Raw genomic sequence first — 27,327 nt, forward strand, 5'->3', positions numbered from 1 at the left:
GTACGCTACGCATGCGTACGACCGAACACGATATGTCTTCTAGGTACCAGATCATGTATATCATGCGATCTATACTCTATAGGATTTTTGCTTGGACCAGTCTCAAAAGAATGGCTCAGCTCCCTGCACTCCATGTGTTAAATGACTTTCCTATTAATATTTTCCTTCTTTTTTTAAATGCATGTTTTATGGAGTAGGCTATTTCAAATTAAGATAATGTGCTTTGTAGTTGTGCTTGTTGAAACTCATAACTAAAACTTCTAATAACTGTACCTGCCGTGAACTTTTTGTAATAACTATTTTGTTTTACTTATATATGGTGACACCATAGATGGGCCAGCCAAAATAAAAAGATCGGAGTGGCCCAACTATAGATGGGCCAGCCCAACAGTGGAACTTACAGTTGGGACCGTCCCAACTATAGTTGGGACAGGCCCAACTATAGTTGGGCCAGCCCAACTGTGGAACTACAGTTGGGACAGGCCCAACTATAGTTGGGACAGGCCCAACTATAGTTGGGACCGATGCGATAGTTGGGGCGTGACACCTCCACTGATCTACCTAGCTCTGTCACACTTTTTTCTGTCACACTCATAGGCCGGCTGGGCCGTACATAATGAGTTGAGTCCCTTTAAAAAAAAACAGTTTTGAAAAATTGTATTGTTTATTTTGTAACAATACTAGGGCAAGCTTGGATTGACACGTACACGGCGACGCAGATGGGGGGGGGGGGGGGGTGTTGACCCCGAAAACCCCCTGTCCAGAGGGTTTTTTTTGGGGGGGGGGGGTCAACCCCCTCCCCCTCCAGCTAGGTGAACCCCCACCCCCTTGCTCTGACACCCCAAAAATATACTGGTTGTAATGTCCGCCTGTGCCAAAAAGTACTAGAGCAAGCTGGGTTAAGGGGCTACGCTTCTGTAATAAAGTGTTATTAATAATGGTCTGATTTGAACAGCGCCCCCATATACGAGCGAATAATTTTAGCGCGAAAGTGCATGGGCCAATTTGCGGCCCATGCAAAACATGAACAACGCGTGCACGAACAGACAAATCTGTACGGACATTAATTACTCAGCAATTAATTATTCTATTATTCTGTATTTTTTTTTGAAGACCTCAGCTTATAATAAACAAATTAGTCGACGTGCTCTAAATATAGACGAATATATTTCCAAAAGTGACCAACTTGAAACCCGATTTTCTCGGAACCGCTGTTCAACACCCCGTAGCCAAATTCGTCCCTTCGTGAAAACGCTGACGATTTGTTTGGGACTTCCCAAATATTTTATTATTCGCTTGAAATTCAAGGATACAGCCTTAATTCCGTTCGACAAAAGAAAAATGTAACAGAGATACTGAAAATTAACTAATGCATGATACGCAAGGTTTGTGTACAGACTCAAAAAGAGCCAATCAGATTCGAATAACATGTCGGAGCTGAGCCCACCTTTGCGAATCTCTGGTGTTACAAGCGCGCGCTGAATGTCATCATTTTCACCTTCCAAAAATCATTTAGTGTGTTACGTATACGCGCTTTGTGACTCAGGCGGTATCGTGCAGTTATTCAGTGGGATCACAGCGTGTCTAAGAATACATCGATATAGATATCTGGCTGCGCTAGATATATCAATAAAAAGACTGTAGACCTTAGTCTTTTTTAATGATTTAAATCACTTTTTTTTGGTAAAAATCTTATATTTGGCAAAATAAAATGGTTGAGGTCATTTTAATCATTTAAACCAACTGATTCCACTTAATTACAGAATGTTAGAAGTTGGTAACACATTCAAACACCCCTATACTTCATCAGCATCGACTTAACTTACCGGCGGATCCAGGTTAAATGGAATGTACAACATTTGCTTTTGCTGCAATTTTCAGAAATAAATGATTTTGGAGGATTAGTATGTTATAGCAAATATTGTTACACTGACTGGAAAAACCAAGAAAACCAATCATATTATTGAAGTCTGGTTCCCTGACCCCACTTGAAACGGAGCAATTTATAGACTTTGGGGAATTGTAACTAGATCAGAGAATCAGTCTAGCAGACTTGTAGTCGTCACAGGTGTGTAATCAATTGCAAAGAAAATGCAGACGAACTAAATATGAAAAAAAAAAATTAAGAGCACTTTTTTGAAAAAGAGCCAGTTTTCTCCAACGCTGGTCGGCCGACCAGCGTTGGGAAAATACAGTTTTTCTTGAAAATGTCAGCACACCAGGAGCCACAACTTTACAGGATGTTTTAGACTGTCATTCCCTAACAATCCAGTGAGATATTTTGTGATAATTTGATCATTTCGTTTTTTGATGTTTGCAAATAATGTTGCATGTACATCATTGGCTTTTGCTGAAATTTTCAGAAATGAACTATTTGAGGGGTTAGTATAATAGATCAATTATTGTTTAACTGACATGTTTGAAGTGTTGTGTTCGAAAATCCTTGGAAAACCAAGAAAACCAAAAATGTTTAAGTAGTCTGGTTCCCTGACTCCACTAAAGATAAAATGGATCAATTTATAGATGTCGGAAAGTTGTAAGGTAAGAGAACCAGACCAGCTGGCCTGCACCCGTTCAAGAACATGTAACCAACAGCAAACAAAATTTGGACTGAAAAAATTTGTAAATTTGGAGCTGTAGTTGAAAAATAGTTAGGTTTTTCCAACGGTGGTCGGCCGACCATCGTTGGAAATGTATACAAATATACCATTTTCTTGAAAATGACTTGACACCAGGTGCCATAATTTTACAGGATGCTTTAGACTGTCATTTACCAACATCCTAGTAACTTATTTCGTAAAAACTTGGTAGGTTTATTTTTCGATGTTTGCAAATGTTGTATATTCCTTTAATAAGCTCAACGGAGGTTAGCTGTCAAGGACGGGGATAGCTGGCTTATGCTACTTTTTCTGCATGATTTTGGGGTTTTGTTTGTTGTCAAGTTATTTTATTTTGTTATTGTCATCATTGTTATTATTATTATCATTTTGTTTGGCGACCCGAGGGTTAAAAAAACTACAGGGAGATCCGCACTATTTTAAGTTTTTCCGCAGAGAAGACCACTGGTAACTGTTTGAATCGCGCTTATTACCAATTTTGGTGGCACATGCGCATAATCAGCGGACGCGTTGCGCGCGCACATTCAAAATGGCTGTGGATCGGGAAAATGCACATGGACACATGATTTCGGTTTCTTTTATGGGGTCATTTATGGTGCACTTGACGATTCTTAGGCATGTAAATACTTGGGACGTACGAGTAAGATAACCCCGTCGTGGTGAGTAGACCCAGAATTTTAGTAAAAGGTTGTTAACTTATTTTATTAACTTAATCATGGTGAATGCATGTTGCCCAGTTTCCGGACGACATTCCCATGCGTTTGCCTGGCTTGTACCCATTTTCCAAATGGGGGCGCTTTTCGAAACTGACCATTATATTATGCATACTTTTCACTGTAATGGTTGTTGAGCAGGTTTTCTTTGGTGGTATTAATGTCAGAAAAACTCTAGAAAAATTTATTTCAATCATTGCTGAAAAAAAATTGTCAAAAAAAATCTGTCATCAGGGGGGTGGCAAAGTAGGGCCCTAATCTGTATAAATTTGTAAATGATGTTATGACGTAATTGGCACATGGTTGATTTTCGGCAAAACAAAAAGTCTCAGACCTCTTTCTATGCATATGATTTAACAAAGCTAGATTTTTGACAAAAATATATTATAAGATTTTTGGATTTAATTTATTTACCTGAAATTTTCAATTATGATATGATTTTAAATATTTTGCATGCAGTTGTTTTTACTAAAATCGAAAGAAATTCATTTAGGCCCATTTCATATTTAAACAAACGTGTATTTAGTACAATGTCGGATGGCAAACAAAACTTAGTTTATCAAACTACATGTAAAGACCAAAGTTGTGCATATAAACTAATATCCTTTATATTTATTCAACAAACATCGATCCACATTGTTTTAAGAAGTAGGACACAATGGAGACTCCGTAGAATGAAGTTTTCCATTCGTGCGCGAATTATGGGCACGAAACTTTCGTGGCAGCCAATTTGAATTATCTGCAGATGACGACGTTCTTGTGCTTACTTGACGTTCGACATTGTTCAAACTATTTGTCCATGTACATGTAGTTTATGAGTCATTCTTACAATATTAAAGTCCATAACTGTGTAGGGTTTAGATTATGCAAGAAAAAAATCGTACTAAGTGCGCAAAAAAAAGGTCACAAGAGGATATGTACGATCCCCCTCTTAATTACACTGACCCTAATCTTTTTTTAAAATTTAGAACAGTTAATTGAAAGGAAAATCATTTTTTTTAACCTGAAACAAGCCTGCACAAATCGACACACCTACTGCACCACGCAGTATGGAAGCTAGTCTGGTTTCGGGGTACCAAAAGATTCTGAACAGTACATGTATTTCTAATGTGGAACCAGACTACTAATACTTGGTACTTGGAAACAGCACTCATACATCAACCAATCATTGACACCAGTCAGGGCCGAGTAACTTGGACCCAACTTATCGCCTTTTTAACATTCAGACATGGTCTGGCGGTAGTAGGGTCCAAGCAAAAGCGCTGCCATCGTGTGACACAATTCTGCCGTTGACCTAAAAACCCAACATTGGCCAACAAAAACATCAGATTTCAGCCTCAGAACAGCCTCCAAATTACTAGATACGCCACCTGAGGTACAAGTAGAGATCAATGATTAAGATTGAGGTACTAAAGTTTACTTACGATCCAAATGAAAAGTGAAATTTCTCGTTCAATTCCGAGAGCTTCCCTCGCGATCACGAACGTGTTCAATTTCAGACTTGCTGATAACAACAGGATGTGGTCGTGCCCAGGGTTCATTCGATGGTCCCGGTATCCCAGGCGCGATTCCATTACTGAGCGCGATGCATCGGTTTATGATAATGAGTACATGTAGATTGGATAATGAGTACATGTAGGAGAATTAGGACATTGTTTGCTTAATACAAAAGCGCGCCACGGAGAAGGCGTTACGTAACTCCCGGTCAATGCGCTGGCTAAAACGGGCAGCGCTTTAGTTAAAACCGTTCAGACATCGTACTAGGAGATAAACTCGTTCTGGTTATTCGCTAAACCCTCCCTCCGAGGGGGTTTAAGTTGCCGCTTTATTTTTGAGTTGAACTCGATTTGGTCTAAATAAAAGAGCGTTCAGACATCGTTTTAGCAAGAAAGTTACACTGAATCGAGTTCAACCGGTGTTTTAAGGGAATTTAAAACGTAGTCTGAACGACCCTTGTGTATTGTACATTGACTGAAAACGACAGGAAATGCGTATAATGAAAGGTTAAGGTTTGCGGAAACACCATGTGCGAATCATTTCTCAACTAAGAGAGTGGTTCTGAAAAGAACCAGAGGTACATGTATAAACTCGATGTTCCAGTCAGTATGCTCTGACCGTCTTCAGGAGAGTGCCTAAACTCTAAGAAAGGTTCAGGCACTCTCCTGAAGACGGTCACAGCAGGATTTTTGTGTCTTTTCTTGGGAACAGTAAGACATTACAATGTAGGTTTGCTTCCTTTCAGTTTTTTTAAATAAGATAAATTTCTCCTGATAATTGCAGGATGAGTCATGAGCATGCATTTGAAATTGGTTAAAAACTAATATAGGTCTACGTGTTTTAATATCTTGTTTTTAACTTACTTCATTACAGATCAATTATCCCCAAGACAATCACCATTCACCAACCCACCTGCAGCTGTTAGATGTATCCACCCAGGCACCCAATCTTCTCAACTGTCCATCAACTGTCGGGTATCATGGTAGTCACAGGGACCAAAGACACAGGGTAAGTACATGTACTTGCTCTTTGGTAAATGGTGCCAGTTTTTATGTGATGTAGGCATTTAGTAACTTTGTATAAAACTGGTCTGGCAACACAAAAGCAAAAATGGAGAAAAAAAACCCAACAGACTTCTTTTCCAAATGCAACAGAATGCAGTGCCAGCCTTGGTACCAAGCACCTACCCTGCCAAATGCAACGCACGTATGTTTCAGCCCCATAGACCGTGCGTGCATTTAGTTGCCTTCTCACGCATGCGCAATGGTTTCCTCCGCGTCGTCGGCTTGCAAACAGCGGTAGCAGACCACGCACTGAACGATTGTCTGGTTTTCATGTCTTAAAATGTATCCTTCTTGAATGTACTTAAAAGATGATTCAAACCAAAAATTATCAGTAGACCAAGTGAACAAAGATATAAATTGTCTCTACAGTGTGGTAACGGCGCTAAGAACCTTTTCAAATATATAAAAAAAAACCAATAATTATGGACACAAAACATACAAAATGAAAAGGAAAAACGTCGTTCGCTTTTGAGTTTGGTTTACACATTTGGACAATTTGCCGGGTTTACCTTAGATCAGCCGTAGTACCATCGGAAAGGATGATAGATTATTTTCATTTTACAGGTGATTTGATGTAAGAAGGAAACCTGTAGCTTATAAAAATCATCCTTTTTCGAGTAAACCCATTATGAAAGCTTCGTGCACAAATATACTGGTCCCAGTGCCCTCTATGATCGTACTTAACTGCATTTCAGGGCCGGGAACCAGTCAGTTGTAAATCGTTTCAGTTAAATGTACACATTTGCAACGCGTTTAAAGATTACAAACGGATCGCCGTGGCGCGTGGCTAGGTATGTTTACGGGCCAGATTCCAGGGTCTGTGTACAGGTACGTGCACAATAACATTACATTCAACGAAAAAAACGTATAACGTGAGACCTTACTTTTCTCACTGAAACGGTTTCCGACTTAAATAATATTTATACATCGCACTTTCCGTGGCATCCTTTACCATTTTTCAGTGAAGACAAGTTTACAATTACTCGGCAAAACTGAAAAATTATCTCCTGTTTTGAATTTGTGACCCAATACTTTCGTACTACACGACACGGAAAAACAAAAACAAATGCATCAAATACTCTCTGTTTTTTGCGCTAAGGCAATGTAACTTGTAAGGGGCAATTCCACACCAAAGTGGACATGACACCAAAAAATTCAAATGCATGTGATTTAAACAAGTTGATTTGGAGTCAAATGAAAGCTAAAAGTCTATATTTTTAAGATTTGAAGTCGGAATTATATTTTTGATACATTTCTAGAACCAAAAAATAGGATTACGTAATAATCCTGTTTTAATCCTAAAAATGTGATAAATAGTGATATAATAGTATTCTACCAATACACACACAAAAATATGTACTAATGCCATCAGTTTCTGTCATGAGAAAGTATTGGTCTTGAAAAACTGACTGAAACTTTTTTTTTATGTTTTGCGTAATTTGGTATGCTTCAGTGACTTCTAATATTTCAGCCTTCGAAAATGTCCTTCCGTTCCTGGAAAAATACATATTTTTAATTTATTTTCAAAACTTGCAGTATGAATGCAATGAAAGTTATTGTGCAAAGCAAGTTTAGGTAGGCCTTCAATATGACATTATAACTGACACTTCTGTACTTCTCGTTTCTTAATTACAATTAATTAAATCACGTCCTTCCGTTACCAAATTGGTAACAGAAGGACAGTAACGGGAGGACAAATGTTATTTTTATCAAATGTAACGACATTTGTGCTCATGTTTGAAAAATGAAAATCACTGTGCTACATGCATGTATAATGAGCATTGAAAGGACATTCATGTGACCCACCTTCACAAAGGTGGTATAAGCAGGGCAAGGTGTTTATTACAAAGGATGGCATAGGCATGTACATGTACATGTACATGTACATGTACCAGAATGTACATGTATGTCAATGTACCGGTACTCATACATGTATGGAGTTGTCATGGTTGTTGCAGAAAATCAAATCATTAAGTTGCTGCTATCACCATTCATGGACAATAGAGAAAGATACAATTTCTGTGAAGCCATTCCAGAAGCAAATTAAGTCAAAAATGAGATGGCAGAAAGTACCGGTACTATTGGGCACTTTCATACAATTTACATGTGTAAGACATGTGAGGTGCAATTTTTGACAAATTAAGTTAACTTCAGGCTGGATGTTTATAAGTTAATTATTGTTAATACTCTAAATCATTATAATTTGATTTCAAACATGGAATTTAGAGTTCGATTACATGTAAAAGCAACACCTAAAACATTTTTTAAAGCATAATGATTCTGAAGCCATCAGTTCTACCTGTAGATGTTTTTAATGTACATGTAGGCTGGTCGCCCCCCCCCCCCCCCAACTCTTTAGGTAAACCACTGAACCTACTGGTATTATTATTAAAAGTTGTTGGTGAACATTTAACCAATATACTCAAGTGCTCAAATACTGTGTATTTAAACTTATAAGGATTGAGGTGATGGGTTTGAAGTCCATTTCTGTAGTTGTCTTACATTGTTCGTGAATTACATGTTTTTGGTTGTTTTCGTTTTTCATTTGTTATCATTAATTAGCAGGCTTGTATCTTTATCTCAATAGTTTCTTGGGCAGTGTTCTAGCCAGGCATCAAATAGCGCTAGCACCCGCTACGCTTTCGTAAATAAGTGCTACGCTTAAATCGCGCCGCTACGCTACCGCTATGCTACCGCTACGCTATAAATTTTGGTTGCGAAAAAAAAATATCTGCCGTTTGTTCGCATACATGTACAAGCGTAGCGACTTTGAGCATTGCACACTGGCCGTACGACACAGCGAAAAATAAACAACGATCCCACCGCACGTACCCCGTACGATACCCCTACTGTGATGCTGCGCCACATGCATTCGCTATGATAGCAATAAGCACGTGCTGTTTTGTGCTGCGTAGATACAGCGCTCTGTACAGACGTACGTGTCACCAACGTGTCACGTACGAAGCACTCTGTGGACCACACCATTTTGCGCTATCGGGTGTGCTTTCCTAAGGTCAATATTTACAAGCATTTCAACTGTTTTAAAATTATAAATAATACTTTTTATCAAGTCCGAAACATATTACTGTTTGAAAATAAGTCCTTCAACGTCGGAACATAATTTTCGTAAAGGATTTATTTGAGAAACGATGTCCAAAGAAAGGTTAAGCACCCCTACGATATCAATGGATCCGTCCCCAAAGATGACCGCACGTGAAGAATTCTTCTCGAAGAATGTCGCTGTCGAAAATTTGGATTTTTGACTACACTACTCGTTGCTGATAATAACAGTTCAATAAGTTTGGTAGTAAAAACGGATCTGTTTGTTCTTAGGACAAAACCAATCAGCAAGTATTGCAACAAAGCAAGTTTCTTAGCGCTCCACGAATGCGTAGCTTTCTCAAATGCTGAGGGAAATTGGGTCGCGTAGTTCGCCGGCATAGCCAGTGTGGGCTGGCCCGCGCCCGCACACCAGGCCGGCCGGGGCCGGCCGCGGCCAGGATACACAAATGTAGGAAGCAATTCCCGGTGATTATTTCTCATCGTCATTATCTACAATTATATTTGTTAACATAACAAAAATGAGATTTCTCCTTCACATTGTGTTGTAGCATATTGAAATTGCAATCGCTGACGACTTTTTATGTCTGAGACCTCCATGGTTTTACAATTTCTCTCCCTGCCGATCGGATGGTTTTATTTACAAATTTAAAATCGGAACTACTGCCACTACGGCAGCGCTACACAACACAAGGCTAATTCTTGAAATATGAAATGTTCATGCGATTTGTTCTCACACTTAATATTGACAAAGTAAATCCCAATTTTTTATAAAACATTGAGGAACTACTAAAAATGGTTAAATATCAGAAAGCATCGATCTTGGAACAACTTATACATTGTTAACATAATCTAAAATTTGAAGACAGAAGAAACTTTACAGGAGCAAGAGTTTTAATCATTGAAACAAATAAAACAAAATTTCTTATAATTTTAAACACTTCTGCTAAAAAGAAATCTATTCTGCTTAGCCACGCCTCCTTGATATTGTAGATTTTGCGCATGTGCGGGAGAGGGGAGCGTCGATGGTTGGCTGGACACAGTGTTGCCCTCATCACCTGAAGGCGTTGCGGACCTGCGACGAACCCGGCGGGGCCCGGTCCCTTAAATTGCATGGTGAATGGTCTGGCCTTGCAGGGCACCAGCGACACTGCATGTTCGGCGGATCATTGGCGCTCCCCCCACTCCTGCCTCCATGCTTTACCGAACTGTCACTGCTTGGGTTTTTTTTTGGCATTTCTTTCTTTTTATCTCTCGCAGCTCTCACGAAGTGTCTTTGTTTTTCATGTCGTACGTCTTTTTTTGCTGATTAGCCTACAGTTCTGTAACGCAGAAGTATTGCTTATGGCACAGAGGGCACTAGGTTGCCGAACGTGCCATTACATTAACATCAACAACAACAACATAAAAAAAATCAGGGGAAAGTGTCAGGGAATCGCCTCAGATTGCACCACAGAGCATCTAGAGTCCAAAATTTTTCAGGGCCCTTAAGCGGGCCCCGGACCCCACGCCGTAAGGGCTTCGCGCTCCGCGCTCGCATTAGTCGCCAAACCAAAATTACCCCTACGCTATAATTTCACCCTGGCTAGAACACTGTTCTTGGGTATAATTATTTATGCCAGGTCTGCCTATTGTTGATTTCACATTCAGTTACACATTTCAGCAATTTATTCCACTTGTATAATTAGTGTAAACTCACATTTTGTTCATGCTATAATTGAGTAAACCTTTTGTCCTTCCGTTACCGAATTATAATCCACTTAAGACATTGTAATTATATTACCGAAACACTTAAAGTCAAATGAAAGTTGGTATAGTATAGATAAAGCTTAAGGGATTCCATTTCCTACCATTGAAATATGATTGCGGTTTTGCCCCATACAATTCACAGAGAGGTATTCATGCCCCCAAAAGTGTGGAAATTGAAGGTAGCATTATAGCAATACAATTGTGACATTTGCTTGCTGTAACTAATAACAGTGTCTGTGATATGCACATTTGAAATTTTGTTTAATGAGTGAAAACGTCCTTCCGTTACCGTGGAATTGCCCTAAGACTTTGATTGCCTTAAATTCCTGTCCACCGTCCTGGAAAAAAAAAATTTATCAAAGTACTTCGAGCGTGATGTTGACCGATACTTCTCAGTGGGTCAAACTGCGACTGCAGGCATCCATGTTTGCTGATTATCAGTATTTCATATTTTGAGTGCACATGAGCGCAAACTAAATAAGCGGCTGAAACATACGTGAACGGAATGCTGGGGTGGAATGCATCAGATCAGGAGGCTGCTAAATTCAACAACTTGCAATAACTTTTTACCACTGGTGCATTTGGCAGGGTTAGGGTTAAATGTACACAAATTGATTTCTTATTTGATGCCATTGTTGAAGTTGTGTTCTTCCTGCCAAAGTTAAATCACTCCATTGAAGAGATCCTGTTACAATTATTCTTTTGACAGTGTAAATTGTCAGACGTGCGCATACATATCCAGGGTTTGCCGGTGTCATGTGAAAATCGGACTCCTATAAAGAATAATCGCACTCCTCACGTAATTGGTCATTCTAATAATCATCACATGTTAGACATGCGCAATTGTGGAGGCTGTAGTCAATGGTAGTATGAAGTTGTCAGTGCCGCGACCTTCATAAAGAACGGACCAATCATACTAAAACATGAATGGGAAATGTTTTGAGCGCCGTTTTAGATGGCCAATCAGCTCGATCCATGCAGTGCGTGGGAATAAACACATGTCACGACGTGTGCTTTTGTACCCAGCAGAACGGGCGTGGGGGGCTTTTGTAACGTGATCGCACGGGGGTTTTCCCACGATGAGAAATCATGGCTTGATATTACGCTCTCTTTTGGAGTATTTTCTTTTCTCGATTTTTAATCTGGATGGCTCATCGTATGATTCATGCGAGTCCCTTCCCTTTGCACGTCGGTACCGATGAATAATCAACGGACCAATCGTACAAAAACATGAATGAAACAAATGTTCCGAGCGCGGTTTTAAATGGCCGTTCAGATTCTTTTAAAAGGGTGTTTTTAGATCGATGAATGCAGTACGTGGGGGAAAGCACGTGTTTCAACCCAACTCTGTACGGAACCAGTGTGGCACCGCGGGTATGCGTATCATGCACTGACATGTACAGCCACGCACATGACGCAGGTGTATTCGGGGGCTGTCGTAAACAAAGTTCAGTGTACGCTTTACGGTAGATCGGACAAGAGTTTCCCCATGATGAGAAATCATAGCTTTTTATTGGGGTTTTTTTTTGAAAAATTTTTTCTCTCAATTTCCCTACATCGGACGGCTCAGCATCGCATGTGAATTCAGGCGAGTCCCTTCCCTTTGCACGTGCACCTCGCACGCATATAGCACGGAATCTTGCTCCATGACTGAAGCCTGTAAGTTTTGGTGGTCATAGATATGATTGACACGTTTTTTCTTGTTGCTGATATTCTTGAGAACTATGTTTTGGCAAAAATTACGCATGATGCTGTAGATTTCAAATCTCTCAAACAATCACGGAGAAACAATTATCAGACTAGTTTTTTGTCGCGACCGTCAAAACTTTCCCATGTGTAAAACATTGTTTGAACTTTCCGTGAAGACACTTTACACACAAAGAAAACCGCAAACGGCAGCGTTAGCAGAACTACAAAGGCCTTTGTGGTATTGCAGCTGCTGAAGTATCAGGTTTTCTAGTCGAGCTTAACAATTGCGCCTTATCTGTCAACGGTAATTGACAATGTAGACATGAAAGTGGATGCCTGGAACCACAAAGAATGGAATCAAACACGTCAAAGATCAAGGTGGTTTGTCTTTCTGTTTGAATTAAAGGCTTTTGCGAAGATTCTGAACACTAAGGATGAATACCGCGGTATTGAAATTCCATACCGAGTTCACGGTTGCATAGAGCTTTCTTGATCTGTGATGCCCTTGCCGATTTTTTCGGCTGGCCAGCCGGACCACTTGGCAAGGTGTTGCAGCTGGTCCGCCGGCAATTCAACTGGCATTTGGCCAGCGGACCACCGCTAAGGTCGAATCCTGATATCTGTACATTTTAGCAATTCAATTATTTGTAGAAGTCATGGTATCCCAAGTCCCAACAGTTCAGTAAACATCTCCTAAAGATCTGTCATGTTTGTTTTTTTCACACAGATTCTATGACCCAGCACCACCCTGGCAGCTGAACCAACACCACCCTGGCAGCTGACCCAACACCACCCTGGCAACTGACCCAACACCACCCTGGCAGCTGACCCAACACCACCCTGGCAGCTGACCCAGCACCACCCTGGCAGCTGACCCAACACCACCCTGGCAGCTGACCCAACACCACCCTGGCAGCTGACCCAGCACCACCCTGGCAGCTGACCCAACACCACCCTGGCAGCTGACCCAGCACCACCCTGGCAGCTGACCCAACACCACCGTGGCAGCTGACCTAACACCACCCTGGTAGCTGACCCAACACCACCCTGGCAGCTGACCCAACACCACCCTGGCAGCTGACCCAGCACCACCCTGGCAGCTGACCCAACACCACCGTGGCAGCTGACCTAACACCACCCTGGTAGCTGACCCAACACCACCCTGGCAGCTGACCCAACACCACCCTGGTAGCTGACCCAACACCACCCTGGCAGCTGACCCAGCACCACCCTGGCAGCTTAAACTGGCATGATTTGACAACAGCAGGATGACTACTCACAAGCCACAAACCCATTTACATCTAGACACTCTTCTCCTGTCATGGACAATTCTACATTCTGAAACGCTGCTGGATGTCACTACAACATGCTGCCCAGTGAACTGTTACCTACTGCCAATCAACATTGGATCTGATGAGCTACATGCACCTAGTTTCAGTCACAGTAAATGTGAGAAATGTGACATTACAGCAACTGATTCCTGAAACCAAACAAGGAAGCAGTCTGGGATGCATTGGAGATCTCTCTTGTCCAGATGTTGCATTGACTGCATTGACTGGATGGAATTTGTGAGCTACAGGTAGACCAGCACCAGCAGGAGTCTGCAGGACTTGCTCCAGAATGACTTCCTCCTCAACAAATCTCTCCCGCTGGACACAAAACTGATTCTAAGGATACATGTAGCTCACATTGAGCCATGTATGAATGGACCTCGCAGGTCACACAAAACGTTAGGAAAACTGTTGAGATATGATGGGAGGGATACATGAACAATTTGTATATACAGTACCAGCGGTCATGAGATGACCATTATGCTGATCATGAGATCATCAAAAACTCTCAATAATTTAGAATGACTGTTGCAGTCTGTCATGAACAGAACTCTGAAAAACGGAACTCTTTGGAGAAAAGGACCTCTTTTGAATGACCATTTTATTTAAAAGAAGTAGAGGTCTCTCTCTTTGTGAGGTCACTGGAGGTCATTACAGTTAACCTCTGACCTGATATGCCAGATTGGTTGCCAAGGGTAACCACAGTTTGACAGAAGTCTAAAGTCTTGAAAAGAACTTGATACAAATCTTCAATCACAGTATTTGATGATGAATACATTATCACTCAGAGACACAGTTTGGAACATGATCCCCGCATTTGTTTTCCTGCAAGAAATTTATTTTGCAATCCAAAATCCTTGAAAACAAAACATTTGTTCTTTGTGGATCCACAGTTGATGTCACTCATTGTTGAGATCAAATTGAATCACAAAATGTGAAAATGGACGAGAGGCCTCTACACATTGCGCGTAACCAGCTTCTCAAATCAAACCTGTTTTGGCACAAAATTGATTTTTTAATCTTTTAAAAAAAATTTTGCTCAATTGATTTCCTTTATTTCATTCAGTGTCACCACTTACTTGCCTGAAATTGCAGCTAATCACCAAAAAGAAACCCACTTAACAAGCAGAGGCTGAGAGGCACTGATTATCGTCACAGTGCTGCATTTTTTTTCTGACTAATCTTTCTTTGAGCATTTGTGAAATTTCAGACACAGATTCACTCAAACTTTTCTGATGAAAACATTCATTCCCAAGAATTGTGATTATGAGAGAGCTGGTTACGTTTAATTGATATTTTTAACTGAAATATTGTTTATGGCATTGCCTGCATGGTAACAGCTGGGTGCAAGATTGGTTTCCTTGTTGACAAACTGATGACACACAATGCAAACACACCTCTTTAAACCAAATTGTTCTATAATCCACAAATTGAGCCCAAAATCTTCCCTTTGGACTAATATTTGGTTCCCATTAAAATCAAAGGCTATTTGTTTGGCATTCCAAAGCAAAAAGCTGAATTACATGACACCAAAATGGCGAGAAGGAATTCTCTGTTAAAAATGTCAAACGTTGCAAACAAGTACACAAATCAACCTCTGATCAATCTCCAAATTTGTTCAGAAGTGACTTTTCGGAAGTGACTTTTCTAAAATGTTGATGCATTTATCGCAATTTAGCTGCCTGCTTCAGCCATACATTGTACATGTACCAATCTTGTACCCAGCTTTAGTTTTATCAAGTATAGTCAGCACTGATACTATGTAGAAAACAATGTTTGACTATGAATGAAAAATATTGGCTCTATTCACACATTTTCCAATTCATCAAAATTGAGCAACCCAAGTTTTCCATTTTGTAAGTAAACGAAAAAATGTTTGCTAAAAATCATTGTTATTTGACAGTTAAGTACATGCAGGAGTTTTTGCGTGCGCACCTATGTTGAAAACTTGAGAAAGCAGTCTTTGTTTGGTCATTTGTTTGGCAATATGGATAAAAACTGTAGTAAATGATCAAAAGAGTATCCGAACTTAAAAAAAAGAACAGAAAGAAATAATGCTTCCAGTGCTGGCTATACATGTATAATCTTGTATGATAATTTGTTGAGTAACCCATATATACTTGACATTTTACCAACAGGCAATGTTCTGATATACACGAGCCCAACGCATGCAAGTCCCCCCGGGGCGTGCACGTGTGGTGTTCCCCGCCCGCAGATGCCGGCTCGTCTGGTGGGTCGTCCCTGTCTGCATTGACGATTGGTCTTTTGTTCAAGGTGTGTGCTAGCTTCCTGATCTTGTGGTCTGGATAATCGTGGATGACTTGGTCGACTTCAACATGGTAAGGATCCTTTTGAACTTTGACAATTAGTTTGCCTTTCTGCAAAGGAGATGTCTTTTTGGCTGTTTCTTTACCGAGTGTTGCTGTGGAAATTATGTACCATCTATCACTCTGGAGATTGCAAATCTAGAGATCAATCGAGCATCTACTCTTGATGTCCCGCTTGCATTTCAATAGTTCCACGGCATCATGTTGATCCAAATGATCTGCTAACAAATGGGTACTGTTGTTGGTATATCTGATGTTCTTCAATGCGGTTTGATTTTCGGACAGGTGTTTCAGCCGCTATTTATGTGAATAACTTCCATGGTATAACTCTGAAATCTCATTGCCTTTTATTGTGTCATCATGTACAATCAGTTCTCTCATAGAGTGTGTTCAAATCTTAGACATGCACGGATAAAAATAAGGAAATATCAAAAGGAAATCGTTAAAATTAACTGAATCAAACGTCAAATCTGCTCTAAATTCAGCATCTGATGTATCACTTTAAAAAATGAGTTTGCAAATAACATTTGTGTTTTTGGCAGCATACGAATCTTAACTTGATAAACATAAGCGAGTGATATACAAAATTCCCAAATTTAAAAAAGGCAGCTTCTCTGCCAGAAATATTCAAAATGCGAAATTTTGGTATCGTAAAAAAAGAGAGAAAAAAACGAAGAAGAAAATCATCCTCACTTCAAAGCAACTTTAAAAGAGACTTTTAAAAATTCAACGCTCTTTTAAAAACACAAAGGAAACAAATTCTTATTAAATTAAAAAAGCAAAGAATGGGCTATTGCCATCATATTTATCATCAAAACTGCCGTGCGAAAGAAAAAACGGAGAGAAAATTTTAAGAAACTTTGAAAAAAAAAGGAGAGAAGGCCAAACTCTTCAAATTGTAGGGGAGAAGTCCTGGTGTGCAGAGGGGGAGAACCATGCTGTTTCCTGGCCAGATGGAAGATGTGGTGGACAAAAAAAGCCCCCTGCATCCTAGCAAATAGAAGCTGTGGTGTCAGACACAGGGAGCCAGTCCTGCCAGATGGTTCCATGGTAAGTTTAATTGAAGTTTGTAGAATGAATTCATGCACTGTGTACATCCTCATTGCTTGCTAAACCCAACGGTAAAATGTGTATCTCATGGCTAGGAGTAAACGCTATCTGTCTGCATTACAGGAAAACAGTATTGTGCATTATAGTCTTCAGTCTGTGGCAATACCATTTAGCCTCAATTTGGCACTTGAAAAAACAAAGTAAGAGAAACAAAATGTCAGCTTTTTGTCAACTGTAGTCAAAGTTGGACAAAGGCATTGACATGACAATTCTAGGAACTGATCAGTTTTCATAAACTTTGATATTGCCGAAGAGATGTCAATACTCTTCTTATAAGTGTCCATTGAGTCCTACAATCATACAGAGATGCAACCAGTGTATTGGTGCGCAAACATCTCAACCAATCTCAGTAAACTTTCTGGACTCAACACTCACTGCAAGCACTCAAAGTGCTGCTACTCAACTCATGGTCAAATGTTTTGACCTCTACACTCCAATCCTTTGATTGGATAAAACCTTGGGCTTGAGCAATCACTGCAGCCCCCCATAGATTCATCACCCACCTGATAGGTGGTTGCATGGGGAAATCCCCTGCCAGGTCTGTTTAAGAGGACCTTTTGTGATCACAACTTTGTGATCTGAGCTGCTCACTTGTCTGCAGTGATCGAGAGCCATATCAAAGTGTGCTCTTGAGCAATTGGAAATTAACGTGCACTTTCAAAAAAGCCTTGGAAATCTAGGCTTGCAATAAAAGCAGTTCCATCTTCGCGAGTGACACAGATTCAGCTGAAAAGCCTTGAAGCAAAAGCTCTTTTCAGTTGCACGACCCCTTTCAGTGCAAAACTGAAATTGTTTATTCTCATTCTCTGTCAGTATGCATTTTTTAAGTGGGATATGAGACGTTAAAACAAAGGTCGTGCCATTGTGTCCACCTGTTAGTATTCGTTATTCAATTGATTTTAAAAACTAAGAAGAAGACATTTAACTTTGAATGTCTTTGAGAGTCCTGGAAGATCTTCACCTTAGCTTTGACTTTAAATCAAAACTTTGAAATACAGTGTACTCGGTTTTATTTTGTCTTATTGGCCAGTTCGCACCTTTGCACGCTACCTCAGAAAAGAAAATTCAGTATTGTACACTTCCATTCAGAAGAAAGTTATCATATGCTCTAAGTGTACCGGTACTGGAAACCTGAAAAACTTTCCCTGTACATTGTAAGTTGTTTGTGTTCGACATCTCATCAGAGAGCAGTAATTGAATACAAGTCTGATATCTGACAATTGTAAATCTTCCTGCAAAGAAGTCCAACATTGAGTAGATGTTACAGAACCCACCATAAAGTTGGTCTGCTCTGAGTTAGACCAAATTGGTGCCACTCGCCAAGAAACAAACACTCAAAATTGTGAATCTTTGAAAAGGTTGCTGAAACCAATCTGACATTGAAATTAATTTATCTTGTCTCACTAGCAGAGGACTTAAATTTATTTCTCACTATCTCATGACTTTGCAAAAATGAAAAGTGCAAAGTGATATCACACTTTGCATCAAACTGACACACTTGAATCTAATTTTAACTTGACTAAAACTGAAATTCTAGGAATATGGTCTTTGGGGCCTGACGGTAGTGTGTCAGTTGTCAAATAAGGTGAAGATCTTTCAGGACACATGTTGGTATTGCCACAGACTGAAGACTAGCTATGCTCCATGCTTTAACCCTTTAGTGACCATACCTCTCTTGGTGTACAACGCTACTTCTCCAAGTGCATTTTCCAGACTGAAGAAGACTAGGCTGGTATTGTGAATTGGGACGTATTCGAATGCTAAACCAACTAAAATCCTGTCGAACATGCAGTTCTTATTCAAGGCAAATGTTGTGAAATGTGATTTTTTTTCGAATACTAAAATAGCTAATCAGCTAATCTGGCAATTCAGTTCTCCGGTGGCTAAGGTCACTAAAGGGTTAAAAAGAAAAATCAAAGGTTGTTTGAGTCATTGTTCAGGTCAAGTTTAGATTCCGTTTAGTACTAAGAGGGCTGTACGAGCATACAAATGTAGGGCAGGTTTCTAAGCAAATATGCAATCTCTTCAGTTTCTTCAGTCTCTTTAAAATTGATCAAACTACTCTTAGTATTTTCATTTGTTATTATCAACAAGCTAAAAGGTAATATTAACAATTCTGTTAAAGGCAAACTTCAGCAAACCTCTTTAATTCAATATTGCAGCAAATAAATACGTCACAGAGTTAGAATGCATTATTTTTAAAATTGAGCAGAGCGTGTAGCATCTGAATATTTTTCCCTGTCATATGTAATGATTCATTGCATGTCATGTAAATATCGCTAAAGACCATCTCTGAGAACATGAATGAGTACAATGCAGTGAACAGTGAATTAAACATGATGTGATAAATAAATTATAAAAAAATTGTACGTTGGGTCAAAATCTGGCAAATGAAATAAATTTAACCAAATTACAAATGTACATGTAGGTACATAAACCTAATTACTAAAAAATAAAAACGTTGAACACTTCACATAATGTTCAGTAGACGCCTTTGACATGACTGAATTAAGGAGTAAATAAACACTTCAATAAACAACTCAGGACAGCTCAGTATGATAAAATGAAATTGGAAAACTTGCACATTTTCTTAGTCAGAAAATAACAATAAGGTTCAAGTCAGTTGAATAATTTATAGTAATATAGTCAGCCCACTAGGGAAAAAGCAAGCTGGTTTTTTGTCTCTATAGGGTTAATTGTTCTATAAACTAAATGTACAAGTGAGTCAAACTAATTTAACTTGATAGCCAACTGGGACAGGAATATTTCCTTTTTTTCCATGGAATATTTTTGCAAGCATGCATTTTTACAGTGTTCCTAACTTTATACCCATTAACCTTTACTTGGGCATACTCAGAGAGATCTAAAATAACTAGGACTTATTAATTTTGTTGACGTCAATTGGGTTGAATCTCAGTTTATGTACATGTAGGTACACCAGGCTCTGTGCAACTGCAAGAGGGATACATTTTATAACATTGTCCCAAGAAAGATAGGTTTAGCCTGTAAAATTAGTACTTTTTTGTCATTCCTCTCTTAAGTGTTTCAAAAGTGAAAGGTCGGTCTTGTCTTACAAGTTGTAAGGGGTGGGTCCCAGGATAAATCTTAAAATGAATGGCAGTTTTGCTGATTGAATGATTTCTGACAAAATGCATACTTTGAAAGAGCCTTATTTTGAAATTCTGCTCTTTCATTTGACTAACTTAAACTTGCAATTCACTTAGCCAAAAACGACCGTGTCAATCCTTCTGATACGCAGTCATCTTGATTTTAAATTATGGCAGTGTTCCATTTTCAAATCCTGCAGGAGCACTCAATTTTGTTTGCGAGACAAAATGGTTGGTCTAGTTCAATTGCTAAACAAAGTGCAGATAAAGTGATTGTAATTTTCAATCCAATATGTTTTGGTCAGGCAAGAAACCAAGAACATTTTTTGCCCAGTTTTGCATGCTGCATGCCTAAACATCACTGAAATGCCTTCTAAGTCAGTAGCAAGTGTCTTGTTGGAGAATCAGTCTCAGAAACTGCCATTAATTTGTCCTAGGGCCTGCCTAGGTTTGCATGTGAGCATAAATGTGCAATATCTGTTGTAATGTAGACATGTAGCAATACAGGGTGAGTCAAAAAGAAAGTGACCGAATGAGAAAAAAAGGCTTTTAAAACACGTTGCTTGCTCCATTTTATAAAAAATAACATAGGATAAAGTACGTGTCATTGACTAGTAACTGAAAATTTCTCGCAATTTTGCGTACTCTATGCCCAAGTTATGTCTATTTTAACAAAAAGATCACAAAATTCAGCTGTCCACCACTGATCATTTACCGTTGTATGAACTGATGAATACGCATTAAATACAGTGAAACATGGTCGTTTTCCCACCTTGATGAATGAACGAAAATTTGCAAAAAACTGACAAAACTCGTCATCACTATTTCAGGAAAATAAAAGAGTTGACGTAATTGTTCCTCAGATTAAAAACACAAAATCTGACTGAAAAAAAGAATGTTTCAGTCTTCACCCAAATGATCAAAATCTCATTTTTATTTCAATGCCTGTGTGTAATCTGTAATTATCACTCCACTCAATAGCTTCCAACAGCATTCCATGAACAGCTACAGAAATAGGTTCCTCTGGTAGCCTGGATCAATTTCAGTGATTAAGACATATTTCATTGATGCATAAAATTTGATCGCTTTTTAAGAAAAAAAAATCATTAATCCAGGTCACTTTCTTTTTGACTCGCCCTGTATGTTTACTCCGAATGCCATGATACACATGTGGGTTTAGCAAGCACAAACAGATGAGGATGTATGTTGTCATTGTACAGTGCATGAATTAATGAAAGCTTCAATTAAACTTGACCATGGATGGCCATGGCGGGACAAGGCTGTCCCTGTGTCATGATGATGCCACAGCTTCTGAGGATGCTGAGGGGCAGATTGCCACCACATCAACAGTGGCGTAGCTAGAATGAAGGAGGGGCCACAAAAAACTGGAGGGGCAAATTAAAGCCCATGCAATTGTCCATGTGGGGCCAACATGAAATTCGACATTATCATTTGAATGTACATGGCTGGTCGCCATGTTTGTGGCTTCATTTTTATGGGCCCATCTTGAGTTGGCCAAAATATGGGCCGAGCATGGAATTGAGATAGATCCCAGTTTGTCCAATTGGACAGACCGCCCCCTCCAAATGTTAGAAGGCCCCTCCCATCCCCATGAGCTACGCCACTGCACATTAACCAGGAAGTAACATGGTTCTTCAGAAACGCACATCGGGTTGCACATGGGGGGTAAAAAATACTCCCCCTCCAAAAAAAATGTTCTTTGACAAAAATCTAATTCATTTGAGGCTGGCGTACGGCTTCAAAGAATGTGACATTATAAGCTAGCAATCATTCTGTGCACAAAATGTGTGTTGATTTGGTTTGCCTATTGTCAGTTTGAAAAAACAAACAGATTTGTGAAGAGTTTCGCCCGATGTCGGTAGAAATGAAAGAGATCACTCAGTATTGAAATACTGTGTGAAATCCAAAGAATTCCAAAAGAAAAATTGTGAATGTGTTTCAGTACAACCAATTTCTCTCTCGTAAAACTTCCAATCAAAATGTGTGGGTTGATTTAGATTGTAACATGCGCATCATGTACATCATGTACATTAACATGTACATTGAGTGCACAAATTGAATTGTACATGTACGTTGAGTGCATAATTCAACAGCTTCGTTGAAGATATTTATGATGGCACAAAGCAAAGAAAAATTGTGATTACATTTCTCCACTGAAAGAACCGTTTCAGTGTATTTGCCCATATAAATCAGGACTGTGTGAGAAATGTCAAAAATTGACTCTTTATTGTACCAAATGTACGCAAACTTTGTCAAAAAAAGGAGAGAAAAATATGCGCAAAATTTACAAAATAACAAAAATTCTATCTTTCCGAGTCCAAGAGAGATAAAGAAAACAGTTGCTTTGAAATGGGACTTGTCTGACCTAAATGCTGGTTGAAGTTTTGGCTGAAAAATCTCACTTCTTAAAACCTGTAAATCCTACCAAGAACACTTCGGTAAATTTGAACGTGCAAATTGAAATATTTAATTAAATTGAAGTCCAAATACATTGGTGTAATTACTTGAATTTACTTGGCACAACTATATCTTATCTGCAAAATCCGACGTTCTTAAAACTAGTGTAAGTGCTGCCAGAAAACACCGACTTTTATTTGGTCAAATATATCTGATGGAAATGCGATGTACATGTACAGCATGTACATGTCATGTACATGACATGTCATGTCATGTACATGTACATGTCATGTCATGTACATGTACATGTACATGTACATAGCATGTACATGTACAGTATGTACATGTACTTACTACCCAAGTACAAAGAAGCTTTCCAAAATTGGCAAGGCTTTAGAGCTTGAAGATCAAATTTGATAATACTGTTACCTTCTCTTAAAAGGTTACGTCTGCCTCCTGTTAAACTTGTCCTGAATTGGTTTTTTGGTCTTTGCCAGTTCAAGTTAAACGTGCATGTCCGTCAAAACCAAATATATACTTACAAGTTCTTGTGAAAATCTTACGAATAATATGCATTTTGAAATGACACACTCATGAGATGAACTGATTACTGTACATGTTGATGTGATTAAACGGCAGGGAGATTTCAGAGTTATATCATCGAAGTTATTTGCGTAAATGGTAGCAGATATAAATGTCCTAAAATCTTATTGCATTGGAAATATCGGAGAAAGCTGGCAAATTGTAGCCTGTTTGTATTGCATTTCATTTAAATGGATCAGAAACATGATGCAACAGCGAACGATGGAAATGTTGAGTGAGACAATCATAAGTAGATGTGAGAGAGATCTCTACTTGGGCAATTTTTGGAGTGATAGTTGGTATACAATTTCCATGGCAATACTTAGTAATTGAAATGGTTAATAAGGCATTGACTTTGTTGGAAAAGTAAACTGATTGTTAAAAGTTCATAAGGATCCTTATCATGTTGGAGTTAACCAAGTCATTTGCGATTATTTGGACTTCAAGTTTGGGGAGTTAGTGCGCACTAAGATCAACTGATCATGAGTTGATGTAGATAGAGGGCGACTCGCTGGACTTGCTGGTGTCTGTGGGCGGGGAACACCATGCGTGCACGCCTCGGGGGGACTTGTATGCGTTGGGCTTTTTTTTTGGCCAAGTTCAAGTTCAAAGCCAAGTTCAAGGTCAAGTTCAAGGTCAGATAAAAAAAAATAACTTACACCAGATGTAAAAATAAATTCAAGTTGAAACAATTACTTTGGTACTTTTTTCATGGTTTATTTCATGGTTTATTTCATGAACAGCGCCCTCATTATTTTTAATTAAAGTCAAATTAAGAAGAGTGCCCTCTTATGGTATCTTGTATCTTATGCCCAAGCCACATTTCATACAAGAGCGCCCTCTATCTTATGTTTGTTTAAATATTTGTTTTTTAGAAGTTATTCTAAATTTAAACATGACACAAGAGGGCGCCCTTTTTCATTCTCAATTTGATTTGGTGTAAAAACTAATAAGAGGGCTCCCTTCCTTGCTGAAACTATGCACATAAAGAGGGCGCCCTTCGTTTAAATGAACTTGGGAAAACTTTAAACATACAAATGCGTTTGTGGATTTTTTTCAAAAGTCAAAGGGCGCCCTCATGTATTTTTAAGCTTCAAATAGGGAAGGGAGCCCTCTAGTGTCATACTGGACTTCAAAAATACCTGCTGTCTATTTTCACAAGAATAATTTGCAGCACACTTTCTAAAGCTTCACAGCGCAAGTTTGAACTTGTTGCCAATTACAAATAAAGAGAAAAAATTATCCCTTTTGTTTTTACAACTTCTGGCAAGCGCTAAACGAATTATCACGTTTGAGTGTATAGTCATCATGAACCATAACAAAAATACAAGTTCATTGTTTTCAATAGAGCAACATCCGTGTGGATATTTTAAGCTTGTGTACATCTTCATAAAAAAAACTAAAACCAACAAAATATGAACACATTCTTTTGTGCTGCTAACTTGTGAAAATAGACAGCAGGTATGTCAAGAATAAAAGAAACCATCACACCAAACCAACATACTTTTATTGGAGTCACAAAAAACCAACAATCTACAATGGCACATCATAAGTTATTCATTCATAAGCATTAAGTTGTCTTCTTAAAATGCAATCTTTCTGAGAGAAGAAAAAATGGAATGTTTGTAAGTGTTTTATCATCATGTCAAACCACATCAGGAACAGCATTACTTCTGAAAATTTTTTGTACTGGATTTTTCGAATTGATGGACAAAAGTTGTACGAGTTCCATTCTATAGTGAATTTCTAAATATACTAGTATTAAATTTTGAATAAAAACATCCACTTTCTTAAAGTGTGCGACAGACTTAAGTACTCATAAAATATTAGGAACCTTTTAGTAAAAGTTCACCGTAAAGTTCCTCTTCCTGTGCTCTTCAACTTACATTGTAATCTAATGTTTTCTCTCAGTGAATTTTCACATGTATCTTTTACTTCAATAGAAAAGTCTAGATTTTTGGGGGGCATGTTTTAAACCCTCTGAAAATATGCTTTTTTGGGTTTGCTTTTGCGCCAATGATACACACAAAAATATTATTATTGGGCCTGGTAAAAGTTAATATATGAAAGCAAATATTCCATAACTAAATACATGGATGGATTTGTTCGCTCAATGTCTTTTGCAAAAGAAAATAACATTTGAATTGCAAATAAATAGCAACGTAAAAAAAACAACTTTTAATTTCTTGGGGTGAAACTTGAAAAGAGCACAGGAACAGAGACTAGGCTGTTATTTCCAATAACTGTATGATGTGCCATTGTAGATCTATGTGTATATAATTATAAGCTCGATACATTTTTGTTTAAATACGTAAATAAGGCATTAAATCAATGTCTAACTTTTTCAAAAATATTAACCAGGCACATGTCGACAAATTTGTCCCAACAATTTGTACAAATTTTTGGGGAAAAGTTTCTAATTTTCTGACGTTTAAGAAGTACTTGTGAGTACGTAGTACCCCTAACAGTTCTGAATCCTCCAGGAATCTAGCTTGAATGGGTGGCAAAATGAAGGCCTTGCTCCAAAATTTGAAGAAAAAAGAAAGAGTTGAATTGCAAACACTTTGAAAAAAGTGAGGTGAGTTGTCAGAGTTTGCTTTTCAATGCATGAATATTCCTATGTCCATATCAAGACTAAGCATTTCGAAACAAACGATGCGTAATTCTGATCAAGTTGAAACATCAGGCCTCTTCAAGATCATTACACAACTAGGTTCTTATCGTTTGGGACGCTGCTTGTAATATGTGACATGTGCCTGGATAACTACAGGTCTCTCTCAAATGACGTCATTTCCTACAGACCAGCCACGTGCATCGGCATTTTGAGTGCCAACTTGCATAAGGCACATCTGCTGCATCGTATTTTGAACACATTTCTAGCAACAAGTGCAAATGTTTTGAACTTTTTCAACACTGCGCAATGCGTGCTTGATTACGTAAAATATGCAGTTGCAGTTCTCCTACAGAGATGGCCGTCTTTGAGAGAGACCTACTTCAAATTTAAATGGTCGCATCACAGACGACTTTGTGCAAATCCTTGGCAATGAAGGTGGTTCCTCACAGAATGCAAAATGGCAAACGTGGAACAAAAGTTTTGGACTTCAGATCTACAAAGTTTTCTTGCTCTGATGCACACAAGAACCTCTCATTGCCAAGGATTTGCTTTTGTCCAACGTCAGCCGCTCCAGGCGAGCCCAAGTCCTCCAAGCAGTCTTGAAAAGGAATCTGCAGGAAATCCACCAGCACCAGTGATTCAGTCAGATGATCGGTCACCTTATACAGGGGAGAAAAAAAAAGAGCCATCAAAATATCCTAACTGACAATTTGCTACAGTCCAAGAAACAATATTCACATGCCGGAACGACTGGTTTTAACACATTTCTCGTCAATTTAAAAAAGTATAGGCCTATTTGCCCATTTGTTATACATAAATTCTGCTGTCATTTGCACAGGTTTGTTTTCATTATAAACCATAGCAGCTGACCTATGAGCTGTATCTGTGGTCCAAGGAATGCAAGTTCCTTTTAAATTATTTCAAATGCTTTGTACAGGCATGCACCTTTTCCTCGGATCTGCTGATTTCCTTGGTTTTTTTACTTCTCGTGAATGCCATTACAAATTGAAATACACTTATACTGTACAAAGTCTTGTGTGGTTTGGAGTTTCTTCCTTTTATTTTTATAAATTCCCAGTTGCATGCCTGTCTGTAACTGATGATCACAACAAATATGTCATTAAAATGTTACTAGAATTTTGGTTATGTGCTTTGATATAAAGCTTGGAAATTGTTCAAATTGACCGGTCATTTTCAGCCATTAAGCGAGAGGTTAAAACCAGCCGTTTGAAGACGCCCTTATCAATGTGATCAAAATATCATTGTAATTAATGCAAGTAACAGTACACACATATTTCATTCAGCCTTACTTTATAGTATAAATATGTTGCTTTTTTCCATGACGTAAAACAAATATTTGCCTAACCCCTTTGGCACCTTTACACCAGCTCAATATCTTAATTCAGCCATAATGTAGGATATTTGAAATAAAATTACTATAGAACCAA

The 27,327-nt window shown here is 38.8% G+C and overlaps 1 long non-coding RNA gene across 1 annotated transcript; it reads left to right on the forward strand.

The window, feature by feature from the left end:
• The first annotated feature begins 3,149 nt into the window (after positions 1-3,149).
• On the forward strand, positions 3,150-27,327 carry LOC119727183. Its single transcript, XR_005270918.1, has 3 exons — positions 3,150-3,277; positions 5,702-5,836; positions 13,118-27,327. It is a non-coding gene; the product is annotated as an uncharacterized LOC119727183 (long non-coding RNA).

Source organism: Patiria miniata, unplaced genomic scaffold (genome assembly GCF_015706575.1).
Source record: "Patiria miniata isolate m_02_andy unplaced genomic scaffold, ASM1570657v1 HiC_scaffold_20, whole genome shotgun sequence".
In the NCBI taxonomy this organism is placed as follows: domain Eukaryota; kingdom Metazoa; phylum Echinodermata; class Asteroidea; order Valvatida; family Asterinidae; genus Patiria; species Patiria miniata.